Raw genomic sequence first — 17,034 nt, forward strand, 5'->3', positions numbered from 1 at the left:
TGATACTCATAAATCAATTCATCTAGTAAACAAATACTTATTAGACAAAGATATTTACTAAGTGGAAGACACAATGCTTAAGGGAATGATTAAGACATGGGCCAGATCTTGAGGAGCTCACAGTTGGAAAAAGGAGTTGGTCACATGAATAACTACAGTACAAGGATGAAAGAGACACATGTACAGAAAGGGGAAAATAACAGATATGGAATTCATAGGCTGGAGGGTATATTTCTAGCAGAAGAACAGTTTCAAAGAAGAGCAGTGCACGTCAGTACACAGCTACTTGATCCTTTGGTATCCCTGCTCAAAGAAACATCTGTGCACATTGCTGATCACCTGGCCAGAAGTCTGTGATGGGCCTGGACTCAATAAATAAATAAATAGGTAAACAAATAGGCGGAGCCAATCAAGTTCCCTCTCTTAGAAACATGAACTAGGGGATCTCCCTGGTGGTCCAGTGGTTAAGAATCTGCCTGCCAGTGCAGGGGACACGAGTTCGATCCCTGATCCAGGAAGATCCCACAGGCCACAGAGCAACTGGGCCCCTGCGCCACAACTACTGAGCTCACACTCGGAACACCGAAAGTGAGACACTCTAATAAATACATAGTAAATCCTATTTGTTAGGCTAGGTGGTTTCCAATTCTTGTTTTTCATTAGGAAGGCCCAGTAGAATTAAAATACAATTGTCAGTGATAGATCGCTATGTGATTTTAGGTACATAACTCAGAAGCAGATCAAGAACACTGAGCTGACACCACTTTAATAAAACTCGTATTTTTTTATCTATTAGTTTATACGAATGAGGGGTTTCAGTGTTTACATCTATATAAATGAAAAATGGAAATATAATAGATGCTGGTCTGTGTCTCATATCTCATGCAACAAATAGTATTCTTCCATGGACAGATTAAAAAACAAAAAACAGAAGAAATAACCCAGCACCAGCAAGAGTCTACCTCTGGATCTGGGTGACAACTGCATGGGGGGTGGTGTGCTTCCTCTGTGATAACCTGAGTTGCACACTCGGACTTCATCACATACGTGTATGTTGTGCGTCAATAAAAAGATGACTTAGCTAAAGCATGGAAACAACCTGATTGTTCATCAAGAGGTGAATGGATAAAGAAGACGTGGTACACACCACACACACACACACACACACACACACACAGATATAAAGGAATACTACTCATCCATAGAAAAGAACAAACTAATGCCATTTGCAGCAACATGGATGCAACTCTAGATTGTCATACTGAGTGAAGTAAGTCAGAAGGAGAAAGACAAAAATCATATCATATCATGTATAAGTGGGATCTAAAATACAGCACAAATGAACCTAGCTACAGAAAAGAAACAGACTCACAGACACAGAGCTCCGACTTCGGGTTGCCAAGGGAGGAGGGTGGGAGAGCGATGAACTGGGAGTTTGGGGCTGGTAGATGTAAACTATTGCATTGAGAACGGATAAACAACAAGGTCCTACTGTTTAGCGCAGGGAACTATATCCAGTCTCCTGGGATAAATCATGACGGAAGAGAATATTTTAAAAAGAATGTGTAAAACGGAGCCACTGTGCTGTACGGCAGAGATCGGCACAACACTGTAAATGAATTATACTTCAAACAAAACAACCTCCCAACCCCCCCGCAAACAAAAAAGTATTTACATGAAAAACAATTAAAAATTAAAAAGTCTCCAGCATCACCATCTAAGGTATATTTTCAATATAATTTTAGTTTTTATGAGTATTATTTACCCAAATTAGAACATACTTCATGCTATCTTGATCAACTGCACACTTTTAATAATCATTATAATGATAACTCAAATGGGAAGAAAATTTTAGAACTTAGAACTTTATGATTTCAGGAAATTTTAAAAGTTTTAACTTCATATAAAATTGTTACCAAAAATTAGGATAGGGAAACAAATGATAGAGTTTTAGGGACAGAAACATATTACATTAGCATAAAATTCCACAGGGGAAGTGAAATAGAAATAAAATTTCAGGAGAAAAAGGAGCACTGACTATTAATGAAGAACATGTCCATGCTTTTCCAAAATGGATGATGTGGGTATCAAATTCCATGGTGTTTAGATTCCACTGGATAAATTTAAAACAGTGATGTCATAGTTTTACTTAAAAATATCAGTGTTTACAATGTACTGGAAATTGCATCTTCTGCAGACATATAATAAAAAATGAAGATGTAAACTTTAAAATGTGTGAGGGGGTAAATGGTTTTATAATATCCTTTTATGGGGGATTTTAAGCAGGAAGTTTTTGAAGACACTCCCTCCAACTGGGAGCAAATCTAAGTTGGTCTCTCTGTCCCTTTCTGAACGAGAAGAGATGGAGATGGACAAATTCAGGGTGAGGCATTTGGTTTGGTGGAATGAAGGGTGGAACAAGGAAAGCAGTGGAGTGGGACAAAGGCTGGATAAACATGGCTGGAGCAGACCCTGAAGACGAAGACTTGAGGACTCCCAGCGACCACCCACTAAGAGGGTCTGACCTCCTGATCAGCCTCCTACTCCACACCCCCATTTCCAAGTTCAAAGCAAACTCAATATCATCTCCCCACAAATGGATGCTCCTCCAAAGCCCTTGGGACTTACCCTGATGGTCCAGTGGTTAAGACTCCATGCAGCCAGTGAAGGGGGCTCAGGTTTGATCTCTGGTCAGGGAACTAGATCCCACACTTGAAAAAAAAAAAGATCCTGCAGGCCACAACTAAGACCCCTGAGTGTGTGCGTGCTAAGTCGCTTCGGTCGTGTTTGACTCTGTGTGACCCTCTGGATTCTAGCCTGGCAGGCTCCTCTGTCCATGGGATTTTCCAAGCAAGAACACTGGAGTGGCTTGCCGTGCCCTCTTCCAGGCCATCTTCCCGACCCAGGGATTGAACTTGTCTTTCTTATGTCTCCCGCATTAGCAGGTGGGTCCTTTACCACTGGCGCCACCTGGGAAGCCTAACTAAGACCCAGCACAGCCTAAGTAAATAAATATTTTAAGAAAACAAGCCAAAACAAAGTCTCACCCTTGACTCTTGCTTCCCCCTTAACCAGCCACCATGACCCATCAATTCACCACCTAGTACTTTCTGAACTCGACCTATTTTCTTCTGGTTCTAGCACCCTAGGGTACTAGCACCCTAGTCCAGGGCACTGTATTTATCATCTGCACCATCTCCAAAGCAGGCTGATTGGTGATCTCCCTGCTTTCAGTCATGTCCATTCTCCACACAGCAGCAGCAGATCTTTCCGAAATGTACTGTGATAACATCATCCCACTGTTTAAAACCTTTCCATGGCATCTTTAGTACCATTCAGTTTAAAATAAAAATCATAACGCGGCTGACAGGGTTCCCCATGGTTTGTTCCCAGCCTCAGGATATAACCCTTTCTTCCTTGTTCTCCCCACCAACTCCCTGTCCACATTCCCAGTCACTCTGGTCTCCCAGAGTGACCAGGTTCCATGAATCTGCCAAGCTGCCTCTTACAACAGGACCTTTGCACATACTGCCCCTCCCTAATTTGGAGAGCTTTCCCCTTCCCTTCTCCACCTCTTCATCCAGCCAAGTTCTGGGCATCCTTCAGTTCTCAGCCGAAACTATACCTTCTTAGAAAATCTATCCTAACCTCAACTCCCAAGGCTACATGAGGGTCATTTCTTTTATGTTCTCATAAAACCGTATCCCTTTCCTTCAGACCACTTTTCTCAGCCTGTAACTGTATTTCCACCAGTGTAATTATTTGATTCATGGATCTTTCTCTTACCAGGGCAGGGACCATGTCTGTTTTTTTATTTTAGCCTATTATGACCAACCTAGATAGCATATTAAAAAGCAAAGCCATTACTTTGCCAACAAAGGTCTGTCTAGTCAAGGCTATGGTTTTTCCAGTGGTCATGTATGGATGTGAGAGTTGGACTGTGAAGAAGGCTGAGCACTGAAGAATTGATGCTTTTGAACTGTGGTGTTGGAGAAGACTCCTGAGAGTCCCTTGGACTGCAAGGAGATCCAACCAGTCCATTCTGAAGGAGATCAGTCCTGGGATTTCTTTGGAGGGAATGATGCTGAAGCTGAAACTCCAATACTTTGTCCACCTCAAGCGAAGAGTTGACTCATTGGAAAAGACTCTGATGCTGGGAGGGATCGGGGGCAGGAGGAGAAGGGGATAACAGAGGATGAGATGGCTGGATGGCATCACCGACTCGATGGAGGTGAGTTTGAGTGAACTCTGGGAGTTGGTGATGGACAGGGAGGCCTGGTGTGCTGCGATTCATGGGGTTGCAAAGAGTCAGACACGACTAAGTGACTGAACTGAACTGAACTGATGATTCTATTCCCCAAATCTACCATAATTCACAGTATATGGTAGGCCCCCTGATAAGAATTTCTTGACAGAGGGGTAATATTATTGAATGAATGAATCAATAAATGGAAAAAAAATTAAGAGAACAATGATCAAGTGTCCTGGTGAACTGATATACAGGAAAAGATATTCAGTGTAGGCTGAGTGAATATTAAATCCTCATAAAGAACAATTATATTTTACCTGGTCCTGATGGACAAATAGGGTTTACAGAGCTGAGAGGACCAGCAGGAGTATTCCACCTGTGGGAACATGCACAAAGGCAGAGAATCAGGTGCAGGGAGGTTAGGGGTCCATGCTGAGGCTCCACATCCTTGTGAGGAACTCACTGATGATCAGGCTAAATTTGTATGGTCAGGGATAAATTGTGGGGGTCTTAAAATGATGTTCAGGGACATCCCTGGTGGTCCCTGGGACTCCAAGCTCCCAATGCAGGGGGCCCAGGTTTGATCCCTGGTTGGGGAACTGGATCCCACATGCCACAACTAAAGATTCTGCATGCACAATTAAGGATCCTGCACAGCCAAATAAATGAAAAGAAAAAAAAAATTATGTCCAGCAGTGTTATCCTGTGGGCATTAGCCCTGGTGATATCAGAAAGTCCTGCCCGGCTTAAACCTCACCACGTAACCTTCCTTGAAAGCCTTGCACCAGGGCACCTCCCCCAGGAAGAATTGCTGAAACTCACCAGACTCTGATCATGATCTGACTCCGTGTCTCTCCATTATACACCGTGGGTGGAAGGGAAGCTAGATAGTTTTATGTCTATTGACCTGTCTGCTCTGCTGTGTTCCCAGACTGCTGCGCAAGAGGGATTACTTGGTGTTCTGAGTTACTGTATCCGTTATTTGTGGATAATTTCAGAACTGGGAACGTAGTTTATTTATAAAGAACCCTAGAAAGCAGAAAATGCTAGAAAGTCAGAGGCGGGGCTCCCAAAGTGTTTTTTTCCCAGGCCAGCAGCATCAGCATCACTTGGGAACTTGTAAATGCTGATTCTTTTTCTTTTCCTTTAAAAGTACTTTTTATTGACATATAGTTGAATTACAATGTTGCACTAATTACTACTATACATCAAAGTGACTCAGTTACACATTCTTTTTTCATATTCTTTTTCCTTTTGGTTTATCACAGGGATTATAGATTATAGTTCCTACTGTGCTTTACAGTAGGACCTTGTTGTTTCTCCATTGTATATACACCAGTTTGGGTAAATGCTGATTCTTGAGAATCACTGAATGTAGGCAGTGGGGTGGGTGGGGCCCAGCAGTCTGAGCTTTTTAAAAAAAAAAAATTTCTTTTTGGCTGTGTCCTGCAGCATGCAGGATCCCAGTTCCCTGACCAGGGATCAAACCTGAGCCCCTCCACCCCCGACATTGGGGGCACAAATTACCAGCCACTGGGCTGCCAGAGAAGTCCTGGCAGTCCGTGTTTCAATGAGCGCTCCTGATCAGTCTGATGCCCTCTCGAGTTGAAAGCTGTCTGTAACTTCCAGACCTAGAAGAGTACCTGACTCAACAGTAGTAGGCAATCAAGAGTCATATACTCTGTATAATGGCTCTAGGTTCATCCACCTCAGTTCAACCGATTCACATTTGTTCCTTCCTATGGCTTAGTAATATTCCATCATATATATGTGCCAAAACTTCTTCATTCATCTGTCGATTGACATCTAGGTTGCTTCCTTGTCCTGGCTATTGGTGGGAGGTAAGCTCTAGAGGGAGGGGATATATTTATATATGTGTGTCTGTGTGTATATACACATATATACAGTTATGACTGATTCACATTTTTGAACAGCAGAAACCAACACAACATTGTAAAGCAATTGTTTAGTTGCTAAGTCATGTCCTGCTCTTCTGCAACCCCAGGGACTGTAGAACGCCAGGCTCCTCTGTCCACGGGATTTTCCAGGCAAGAATACTGGACTGGGTTATCATTTCCTTATCCTCCAGTTAAAAAATTAATTGAAAAACGTGAATACAGATATCATAAAATGGAAAAAAAAAAGAATCATATACTGAATGGAAGAGATGAAAAATGACTTCCCTAGGGAGATGTATTGAGGTAACAGCAAAACCATATGCTACTTATTTCATTAAGTTTATATATTTTTGAATAGATACTAAATTCACATGGTTCAAAATTCAAAAGGTAAAAAAAACATACAAAAGGTATAAAAGAGCATACAAAAGAGTGAAAATAATCTCAAATAAATGCTTGAAAATGAAACGAAAAGTTAGAGCAAAATTTTTATAAAGGGTACTTCAGACAGCCAGCACCCCTCCAGACAATCACTCAGGTTTGTATATTCTAGAGACACTATGCTCATACAAGAATGTTTGTACACACCCCTACAGCCACCCCCATTTACTCAGGCAGCAGCACACCAGGCCCACAGTTCAGCATTTGGTCAAATGTTTTTAAATAAAACATTTAAAACCTGGAAACTGTTCCTCTTGGTGGATTAGTCAATCCCACAGGACTGTTATAATACTAACTCAAGATTCAAGTCTTTATTATTTTGCTAATAAAGTAACTGCTTTTCTCATTATGTATAACACTTCCTATTGGGTACCTGGCACCAGGAACTTTTTCATTTATGAATGAATTAACAGAACAACTGCTTTCACATTTCTTTGGTCAAGTCCTTCCTAGAACAAGACTCCAGGATTTTGGATTCAGCTCAACAAAAATGCTGCCTGCTCAAAACCTGAGATGCTCACTCTGAAGCACTAGAGTCAAATGGCCTGCTTTGGTGTTACGCCCCCATTGGCTGCCCAGTCCTTCTAAGGTAGGGACAGCATCCTCTCCATTTGGGTCCCGAGAGACTGGAACACAGCTGATGCTCAACAGACACTCATTGAGCTGCAATGCCAAGTCAGAGAAATGAGGCCTAAAGCACTTCACTCCCAGATTCCTATGCCTCTGACATGGACCGAGGGCCAGAATTTACTATTTTCCCAGGGTGCTAGAGTGCCAGAGTCACGGAATGCTGCACATAGTAAGAAGGCTCTGCGGAGATGTTTTAGCACAGGGCTTTTCTGTACAGGGCCAGAGAGTAAATATTTTCAGCTTTGTGGGCCATACAGTGTCTGTCACAGCTCTGCGGTTGCAATGCAAAAGCAGCCATAAACCATATATAAATGTGTGGTTGTGTTCTAACACAATTTTATTTATGGACACTGAATTTTATATGATTTTCACATGTCAAGAAATAGTTGTTCTTTTTTGGATTTTTCTTCAACGTGAAAAACCCTTCTGGGCCCACAGGCCGTTCAAGAACAGGCTGGGGCTGGATTGGGTCCCGGCCACGGCATGCTGACCTCTGTTCTAGTGCATTAAAGTCCCTCTCCCCTCCCCTTAAACCCCCCGGGGGTAGAGGAGACAGGACGCAGTCTGCAAAGAAGGATGGAAAGGACCATCCTTTGAATCAGAGAGAGAGAGGAAGTTGACTTTGGCCAACGGTTCATCAAGACTTGTTTGCTTACAATTCAGGGTAAGCTCCCGCCAGACCACCACCGCTTGTTTGAGGAAGAAAAACCGAAAAGATTTTCCTTTTTCTGACACCAGGCTATCCTTCAGGGACTATACACACAATTCCCCTAGTGACTTGGCTTCGGTCTTAGGCACGACTTCCTCTCAGGTCTGTCAAAGGAGCTTAACTTGGGTCCTCCTGGAATTCTGTTCCCCGAAGGAAGCAGAAGCCAAGGGCAGTTCTCCAAGACATGGACTCGTGGCTCGTGGTCTCCTTTCTAGCAACACTGTTGTTCTAAATGCTTTCTGATTAGTCTTCTAAATAAAGCCAGTGGGTGTTTTATAATCCAGTAACCCAATTACCGCGGACCAGTTCTGCCAATGCGGGCGATTAGAGCTGAGTCTTCCTCCACGCAGAGTGCCTGGCCCGTCCTTGCTCCCTCCCGCCCCCACTGCTCCCTGCCCCCGATCTCACGCTGACTCTCAGCCCTGGGCGAGTTCACAAGCCTTCCTTTGGACACCAAGAGACATTTATTTCTCCATCGTTCAGTCTCACCCCGTAACATCAATTGCTTCCTCCCAAGCCCCAGGAACCAGGAAGAAGCCTGACTCGCAGCCTGCAGAGTTTGGACTTCGCTTCCTGGGGCTGGCTCTCCATCAGGGCATGGAGATGGGAGCTATTCCACTTTCTGGGATGCAGTTCTCACTGTGCTCTCTGGGCCTACCAGAGAATTGGTAGAATTCTCTGAGTTCTACCAGAGAATTAATTAACATTGTCATCCCCAGCCCTCGTGACTGCCACATGCTGCTTCCTTCCCACCCTAGCTGGTATGAAGCAGTGTGGATGCTGAGGACACAGGGAGAAAAGGGGGGGTGCTCAGAAGTCTAGGGGGGCTTCCTGGAGGAGGCAGACATGGTCCGAGGGGGCCCTGTTGATACATTCCTGGATATAGTTTTTCAAATCACCCCTCCTTGACAAATGGTTGGGACTAGGTGGGGAGATTAGGAATAAAAACTAGTCAGACTTCCCTTTCTGGTTCAGTGGCTAAGACTCTGCGCTCCCAATGCAGGGGGCTGGGGTTCGATTCCCGGTCAGGTAACTAGATCCCGCATGACACAACTAAGACCTAGCACGGCCACGTAAAGAAATAAATATTTTTAAAAAGGAATAGGGACTTGCTGGAAGTTGATAAGAGATGTGCAGAGAGAAGGCAGGATGGGGAGACACCAGAACCATCCACATGTGAGTTCCTGGGAGACCTGAACACCGACTACTTCCTCATCACACGTGTCTCCTAAGGAGCTGCTGCTGGGAGAATTTTAGGAGTCACATGACCATATTTTGAAGACCTACTTTGTATCAGGAGATATGACTAGGTCATGACCACTGGCTTCCCAGCCCAGAGACTGGCATCTAGGCCTGGCCTTATCCTCTGTATTCCTTCCTGCAAACTTACACGGAGGACCTACTGTGCCAGCGCCCTGCTAGGGGAGACAAAACCCTGCAAACCTCTGTCTTGAGGCCCACAGCCTTGGGGCAGGGGCAGGTGCCAGGCTTCCTAAAGAGCCAAAAAATTTCACAAGGAGGAGGTGGAGGGGGCAGAGGGAAGCCTGGCAGGGGGCTAGGGTCACTCCAGCCAGCACTCAGGAGGTGCTGTGGGCCAATCCCCTGCTTCTGGGGACTCAGGGAGGGTCTTGGCAGGGTGACCAGATGGAGGGGTCTGGGCCAGGGTTGCAGGGAGGAGCCTCCACTCCTGCCTCCGAGCACCTGAGGCTCAGGCCTTGTGAATCAGCACTGAGAGGTGCAGCCAGGGAAGGAGCCCTGTTCTGACAGCTTTTCTGGGCAGGGCAGGGCAGGGCAGGGAGACCGGGAGGCCTCCCTATGATGCAGCCACAGGGAGCACGGAGTGAAGATGGAGGGAAGGAGGGGTGGCTGGCAGGTAGATGTAGACTCACTGGCCCCACTCCCAGCGACAAGAAGCCTAAGAAAACACAAGTCAAGCACCTGAGGCCTCTGCTCCTGTCACTCAAGCCCCACACCCAGCACCCTGGGCCGAGCTGCTGGGAGGGACTCCAGCCGTTCAAGCAGCACAGACTGACTTCCTCTGCAGTGGGAGGGAGGTGGGCGGCCAGCACTGGCCCCTGGGACTACACCAGCCCCCATCCCCAATGTCGCCCAGGATTCCAGGTAGGCTGCGTGGTTAGGGGCTCAATTCACAAATGGAGCAGCTGGCTTGGCTTTGATCTGTGATGTTAAAGATGTTAGATTGTACAAAAAACAAATGCCCCTTGACACCCAAGGCCTGGAGAAGGAGCTGGTGTATCAGGGGAAACCACCTCCCTTCTTTCTGGCAAGTAGCCCACAGTTCATTGGGTAACAAAGCCTGGGCTGCTCCCCTGTGTGGAAATAAATGCAGGAAGGTTCTCGTGCTCTCTTGCTCCTTCTGTCTGTGTTTCAGGCTCTCTGGTGGCTCAGACAGTAAAGAATCCGCCTAGAGTACAGGAGACCTGGGTTCGATCCCTGGGTTAGGAAAACCCTCTGGAGAAGGGAATGGCAACCCACTCCAGTATTCTTGCCTGGAGAATCCCATAGACAGAGGAGCCTGGCGGGCTACAGTCCATGAGGTTGCTAAGAGTAGGACATGACTGAGCAACAAACATGTACACTTGGCCCTTCTGTCTGCGTTTCGGACGGGAGGTACCCCGGGTTATGACGTCAGTGCCACGCTGGGCCATCCTGTCAACACAGGGCCCCAGCCTGGGGCAGTGCCACAGCCCTTCTGGCCCAGAGTTCTGAGACTTTGGGGGGAATTCTGGGAACCAGGAAACAAGCCAGAAGGACCTCTGGTGTCTGGGGCTGGAGGCCTTCCCAGCGGCACTTCCTGAGTCGGTCCCTCCTCCGGGCCCCTGCGAACCGGGTTCTGGCGGATCATCGTCAGTCCGCCCCCACCTTCCCAGCGGGGGTGAACTTGTCGAGGGCAGCTGGAGGCCCCTTCTTGCTCATCTCCAGGACCCAGCCTGGGCCCCACACCTGGCACTGTGTTAAGCAGGCGTTCGCTCGGTGGAGCCAGACATAGGGCCTCAGGCCCCTGCTCATTTCCCACCACTCCAGAGCCCCTGGACTGAAGTCTGACTCAGTGGCTTGGCTGCCCCTGGAGATGCCTTTTTAGTGCTTGTGCTAAGCGAGGGAGGCCAGCCTTCCTCATCAGAGGAGAGGGCACCCTGACCAGGATCTTACAGCCCACGGGAAGCTGTTGAGGGAGGGGAAGCAAAGGGTAGACAGCCCCAGGGATGGAATAGGGAAGATGCCCTGCAGGAGACGAGCCGACGTGAGCTGTCGCAACCACTTTTGAGACCACTTCTGGGAGGGTCTTGTCCCAAATGACAGCACACGCCAAGACTGAGGAAAAACTGCATGCTTTAAGTTATGGATGCTTCTAGGAATTCCAGTATTACAGAAAAAAGTTGGAAGTGCATATTCACCTGAGAGTCCTGCTGTGGACATTCGTGTGCAATAGTGGGAGGATCACAGAGTCTGGCTTCCGTCTACCCGACAGGTTCTGAGAGGCCTCAGGAGAGTAAGAGACTGTCCTGCCCTTTGTGAGGTTTACCCCCTCCTCTGGTAACCCTTCCATCCCTCCTGGGAAGCTCCCAAGCCTGTCTGGACTCACTCAAGACCGATGTCCTCTTGGTCACTGGCTCTCATTACCTCACTGCCTCCGTTTCTTGCCAAAATAACTTTCCTTGGAATTACCCTGGTGGTACAGGGGTTAAGAACCCGCCTTGCAATGTAGGGGATACAGGTTTGATCCCTGGTCAGGGAACTATGATCGTGGGTGCCGCAGGGCAACTAAGCCCGAGCGCCATAATGAGAGAGCTCGCATGATGCAACGAAGAACTGACACAGCTGAATAACTAAACAAATAGTAAAAAAATAACTTCCCTTGGCTGCTCTACAATCAGAGGGCCAAAGTGATGCGTCCACCAGGGGCCCCAGCAGCGGAAGCAAGAAAGCAGGCATGGGGTTCCCAGAGCCTGGGGGCCCTGGGGAAAGTGAGGACCAAGCCCTGGGCAAAGATCTGTAGGCCCAGACACATGTCACTCCTCCAGGTCAGTTCTCAGACAAGAACCAGACCAGAACCTTGGGTGTTCTATTTCTCCACCGTAGCCAGACTCTAAGTTCTATGGAAGCAGAGCTGTCTTAATACCTCTGCTTTTACATCTCTCCCTTGCTTCTCCAAGATGGCATGAGCAGTGTTTGACCCAAAGCCAACCCACTCAATGTTTAGGGAAAGCAGTCAACAAGCTTGTCAAACTTCCCTTCTCTTTTGCATCCACAGGTTGTCGACTTACGTCACACTGAATTAACTGAGATCTTGTGAGATCTTAGTTTGTGAGATCTTAGTGCCCCAATCAGGGATTGAACCCAGGCCCACAGCACTGAAAAGTGCCGAGTCCAAACCACTGGACCGTCAGGGAGTTCCATCTCTGTGCATTTCATGTGCTAGTTACATGTCTTCGGGTCAGGTGTAGACCCTCTGGGGGCCAAGAGCTGGGTTCCCCATGGTGCTCAGAGCAGAGGTGGGTAGGGCAGGGCCTTGGTGAACATTTTCACAGATGCGTGCAACTCTTTTTTCCAAAGGCTTTCACAGTAGGATTTCTGACAAAGCTGACATCTAGACATCATGTTTCAGGAAATGGGTGAGGAAAGACAGGTCTCTTAAGATCTCCTTGAGTGCCTGATTAACCCCCTAAGGAGCTGTTTGGGATAGAAATCCCCAGCCTGAACCCTCAGCTGCTCCTGGCTGAGTTGAACCCCTCAACACTTTAGAGGGGACATGGCACCTTCTGCTTGCAAAAGGGAGAAGAGGCCAGAGTCTATGACCTGAACCTCAAAAGCTCTTTGTCTCAGCAGATGACCCTAACTCCACTTCATAGAGAACAGGGGGCTGTAGGTCTTCACCACCTCCACTTCCTGACTCTCACACAAACGTCCACCCTCCACCTGCACCCCAACAACTCTCTCTCCACTCACCTTAAATACTGGAAGGGCCTGGATCAGAAACATGGGATCCCAAGAGCTCACCTCCCCCACTTCCAATCGGCTATCAATTCCAGTTGGCTTCTCCTCCATAACATTCCCTGACCACCTTCTTCTCTTATCCCCACTGTCCCAATCCACAGAACAGTCCTTTATAGCTGGTCTCACCTGCTCTAGCCCTACCCACTCTAGCCCACTGTCCACAACACCTCTCTGCTTCAAACCACCAATGCGCTCTCTGTCCACAGGAGAAGCATCCATAGAGCTTAGTCTAGCAGAGGGCACCCCACAATTTGGCCTCACCTCCTCTTTCAATGATTTGCCTCACCATTCACCCATACACGTCTTGAACCCCCTACACGGAGCCACACAGAATCTCCAGAATATTGGTCCCTCTGCCTGAAACCCCCTTTTCCCCTTTCTCCTTCTTCTCAACTTGTAAGTTCCTGTTGAAACCTATCTTTTATGATGCCTTCCTTGATTCTCAGACATTCAATGAAATGAAGTTTTTCCTGAGGGCCCACAATGTCCCAGGCACAGTGGACACGGTGAGGGGGGTGCAAGACGTGGTGTCAGGGGCTTGCCATCGAGGGATGGGGGCGTGTCAGACAATGACAGATCCAAGTCTATGACTGTGATGCGGGGTTACAGCAGGGGCTGTGACCTCCGCAGAAGGTCAGGGGAGAATCCTCTGTGTAACTCAGTGATACAGGCACCTGCAGGATGAGAGGGGTATAACAGGAAAAACAGAGCCTCCCAGACAAAGTCAAGGACAGCACGCGCAAAGGCCCTGTGGCAGGTGGAAACGCGGTAGGCCCAAGAGCAGAAAGAAGGCCAGAGTGGCCAGAACAGGAGCAGAGCAATGAAACTGGAGAGGGGGCAGGGGCTGGGCCACCCAGGTTCCCAAAGGTTAGGAGTTTTATCTTTACATCAAGAGCAACTGAGGAACAAGCAAAGTGTTCTGAGCAGTGTGTTTCTGTGTGTGTGTGTACAAGCACGTGTCACTGATCAGAGTTCCATTAAGCAAAGGCCACAGGATGGAAGAGAGAGCAGCAAACCTTTTCTGTAAAGGGTTGGACAGTATATATTTTAGGCTTCACAGCCGGGAGGCAAAATTGAGGTTATGATGTAGACATTTTTATAATAAGAGGAAAAACAAATTTCTATAAACTTCTTGAGGAAACTCAAAATATAAGAGTAATTGAGGACAATTTTCTATAATGTAGATCTAATGAGAAGAATGGAATTATTTTTTGGAGGGATAACATTTTGTTTACTTGGGTTCAAAGTCAGTGTCCCATATCATCAAATCACCATATGGACAAAACATTTCTAGCTCGTGGGCTGTACACACAACCAGGCAGCGGCTGGATTGGCCCATGGGCCATCATCTGTGGACCCCTGGTCAGAACAACGGGCTGCAGGAGGGTGCGTGATGATACTGGATGGATGTGAGGGGTACTCAGCTTAGTGACGGTCCAAGCCAGGCAGTTCGGATGTGGGTGGTAATGGAAGGGCATCTGGGGGTGAACCTGATAGGACTTAGTGATGAGATGGGCACAGGGGTGTGGGAGAAGTGAGTGTCAAGATGACGCCTAGATCCGCATCTGTGAAGACGGAGCACCGCGAAAGCGCTTTCATTCTGAGACCTATGACAAGAGCCGTCACAGAGGCAGCTGGACCGAGGGCTCCAAGGCTCAGAGAGGCTGGCGCGTCCCCTGACAACAGCGGGTAGGTGAAGACAGAGACAGGAGGGAGAACGCCTGGAGGGCAAGTGAGAATGGTAAGACTCGGGCTGCGTGTCTTGATTACACCACTTAGTGCCCCGGTTCCAGCTGTTTTATCTGCCTCAGCTATCAGACTGGGGCCTCTTCTAAGGAGTACCTACTGGGCACCCACTGGGAGCTAAGGACACAAGACAGGGAAGGAAAGGGGGGGGGACATTTCACTTCTGCAGGCTCATACAGAGAAGAGCCCCCTCCATTCACAATGGAAGCCCACTTCCCACTTCCATCCTCAGAGCCCACCACCTCCCTGGCTAACCTTCCATGGGAGCTGCTTTCTATAAGGGTCATGGGGCCTTCCCTGATCACTTAAAATCATTCAAGTATGTGCGTGCAAACACACGCACGCACAAATCTCCCCCCCACCAACCATGGCCACATGATTTGTGGTGATGTATTGACAACATGCCCATCAGCTGTCAGTTCAACATGTCTAAATATTATGTTCCATAACCCAGAACATCTTTTTTTTTTTTAATTAAGAAAAAGTGGCAGTCTCAGTCATAGCAAGGAGGGGAGAAAGGGGAAAATCAATTCTTTCTTCATCCTTTTCTTTTCTTTCCCCTGCCTTTTTCTGAACAGAAGAGTGACAAGCTTGTGGCTCCTTCTCTCCAACAGCCCTGGGATGAGGAGGTCAGGGCTGACATGGAGACTGACCCGCCCCGGCGGCCGTGGGTGTGTCTGCCTGCGGTCAGTGGAGCTCAGAGCAGACCCGTCCCCTGAGGCAACAGCCACGAACCCTTTGGCTCACGTGGAGTCTCTCGTAAGGACAGTGAGAAGTTCATGGGAGGGCGTGCTTGTCCTCACGGCCAACAGTAGCCTTCTGGAAAGCACTGGACAAAGCACCGACATAGACTATTTTGTTTTGTCCCCACCACGGGGCTGTGAGTTCAGAATTGCTTTCTCCATTTCAGAGATGAGGAACCTCACATGCAGGGGATGATGGACCCATGGCTCCACACATGCAGCTGGGGGCTAAGCCTCCAGCCCTCTGATGCCAGGAGGAGGTGTCCTCTGATACTATGCAGTGCCCTTCGTTCATCTGACACAGATCGGAGTAGCTTGAAGTTACTTGCCCTAGCTGGACCCCTGCAGCGCTCCCCAGTTCTGACAAGTCAAGGAGAGCTGGCTTATACCCTGGTGTAGACACGCCCTGGGCATCAGCTCCAGGCAGCCTTCAACCGTCCAGCATACAGCTATGGAAGTATGAGAAAGAATCTGATGCAACTTATACCCCAAGTTCTTTCTCTTTCTAGGTTTAAAGGGCTAGCTTCAGTTCTTTGAAACCTTTTTTTTTTTTTTTTTTAAACTCATCAGGAACTTTTCTCACTGGAGAGAAACAAAATGGATTATGTGGCAGGCGTTTCCTTTACAGAGGCACCCAAAGCACCAGACTCTAGAGTCAGAAGACCAGAGTTCAAATCGTTAACATTCCATGGCAAAGTGAGAACTGGGCAGGCCTATCTAATCTCTTTTTTGAGTTTTTCTGAGGCCTCAGTTTTGACATCTGTCAAAGGGGCGTAACAATACCTCATTGCTCCAGGTTTTGGGTGAAGGTTAAACAGGAGAGGGTTTGGGACATGCATAGTGGCCAGGGAGGACTCACAAAGTCTCACCGCCTGGGTGGGGTTTCTGTTGTTTTGTTTTGACTTGGGTACAGTTTAGATCAGGCTCAGTGACTCAGGGATGATTGAATATGTTTAGTTATTTGTTTCCTGGGCAACCTTCAGCCTTCCCTTGTGTTTCAGTGAGCAGCACAGCACTCAGGGGCAGAAATGGCTAGACGTGGAAGCAGCAAGGAAGAGAAAAACCACAGCTGTGTGGGCCCCTCTGGTGTAATGATAGGTAACCTCTCTTCCCCTGACACCCTTCTGAAAGCACCACCGAATCGGAGAACATGCACCTTTATCCCCAGGGAAGATCCAGAGTGGCCGTGGAAAGGCTAACGTCCATTTAGTATACTGTTTGCCAGGCGGAGGAAGAAGCAGGTGGCAAACAGGCCCACATGACTTGCTCATTGATGAAAGATGCTTCTGGGGCAGGCTGGTCCCTGCAAGAGAGGCCTGCAGATCTCTACAGGTCAGCACGACTCGGTGGTGCCCGAGAGGGACTCAGTGTGGCCGAGGGTCAGGCGGAGCTCTGCAGTGAGGCTACTGGTAACTAAGAGGGTATTCTGCTCTCTGGAGTCTGGCTTGCAGGCTGCTCAGACTCCAGGAGAAGGGAAGAGAGGTAATTCTTGAGCGGCCACCTGAAGCTTAGGGATATTAGTGGTTATCATTAAAGCAAGAAGCTGAAAAGGATGCCGCCCCAGTTACCCGGAAAGAGACATTTCATTCCCTCCACCATGCC

The 17,034-nt window shown here is 47.8% G+C and overlaps 1 protein-coding gene across 12 annotated transcripts in view; it reads right to left on the minus strand.

Annotated features, from left to right (window-relative positions):
* The window catches only part of TRERF1 (transcriptional regulating factor 1), a 205,030-nt gene that overhangs the window by 38,053 nt on the left and 149,943 nt on the right, over positions 1-17,034 (minus strand). The window lies entirely within an intron of this gene.

Source organism: Ovis canadensis, chromosome 20 (assembly GCF_042477335.2).
Source record: "Ovis canadensis isolate MfBH-ARS-UI-01 breed Bighorn chromosome 20, ARS-UI_OviCan_v2, whole genome shotgun sequence".
Classification (NCBI taxonomy): domain Eukaryota; kingdom Metazoa; phylum Chordata; class Mammalia; order Artiodactyla; family Bovidae; genus Ovis; species Ovis canadensis.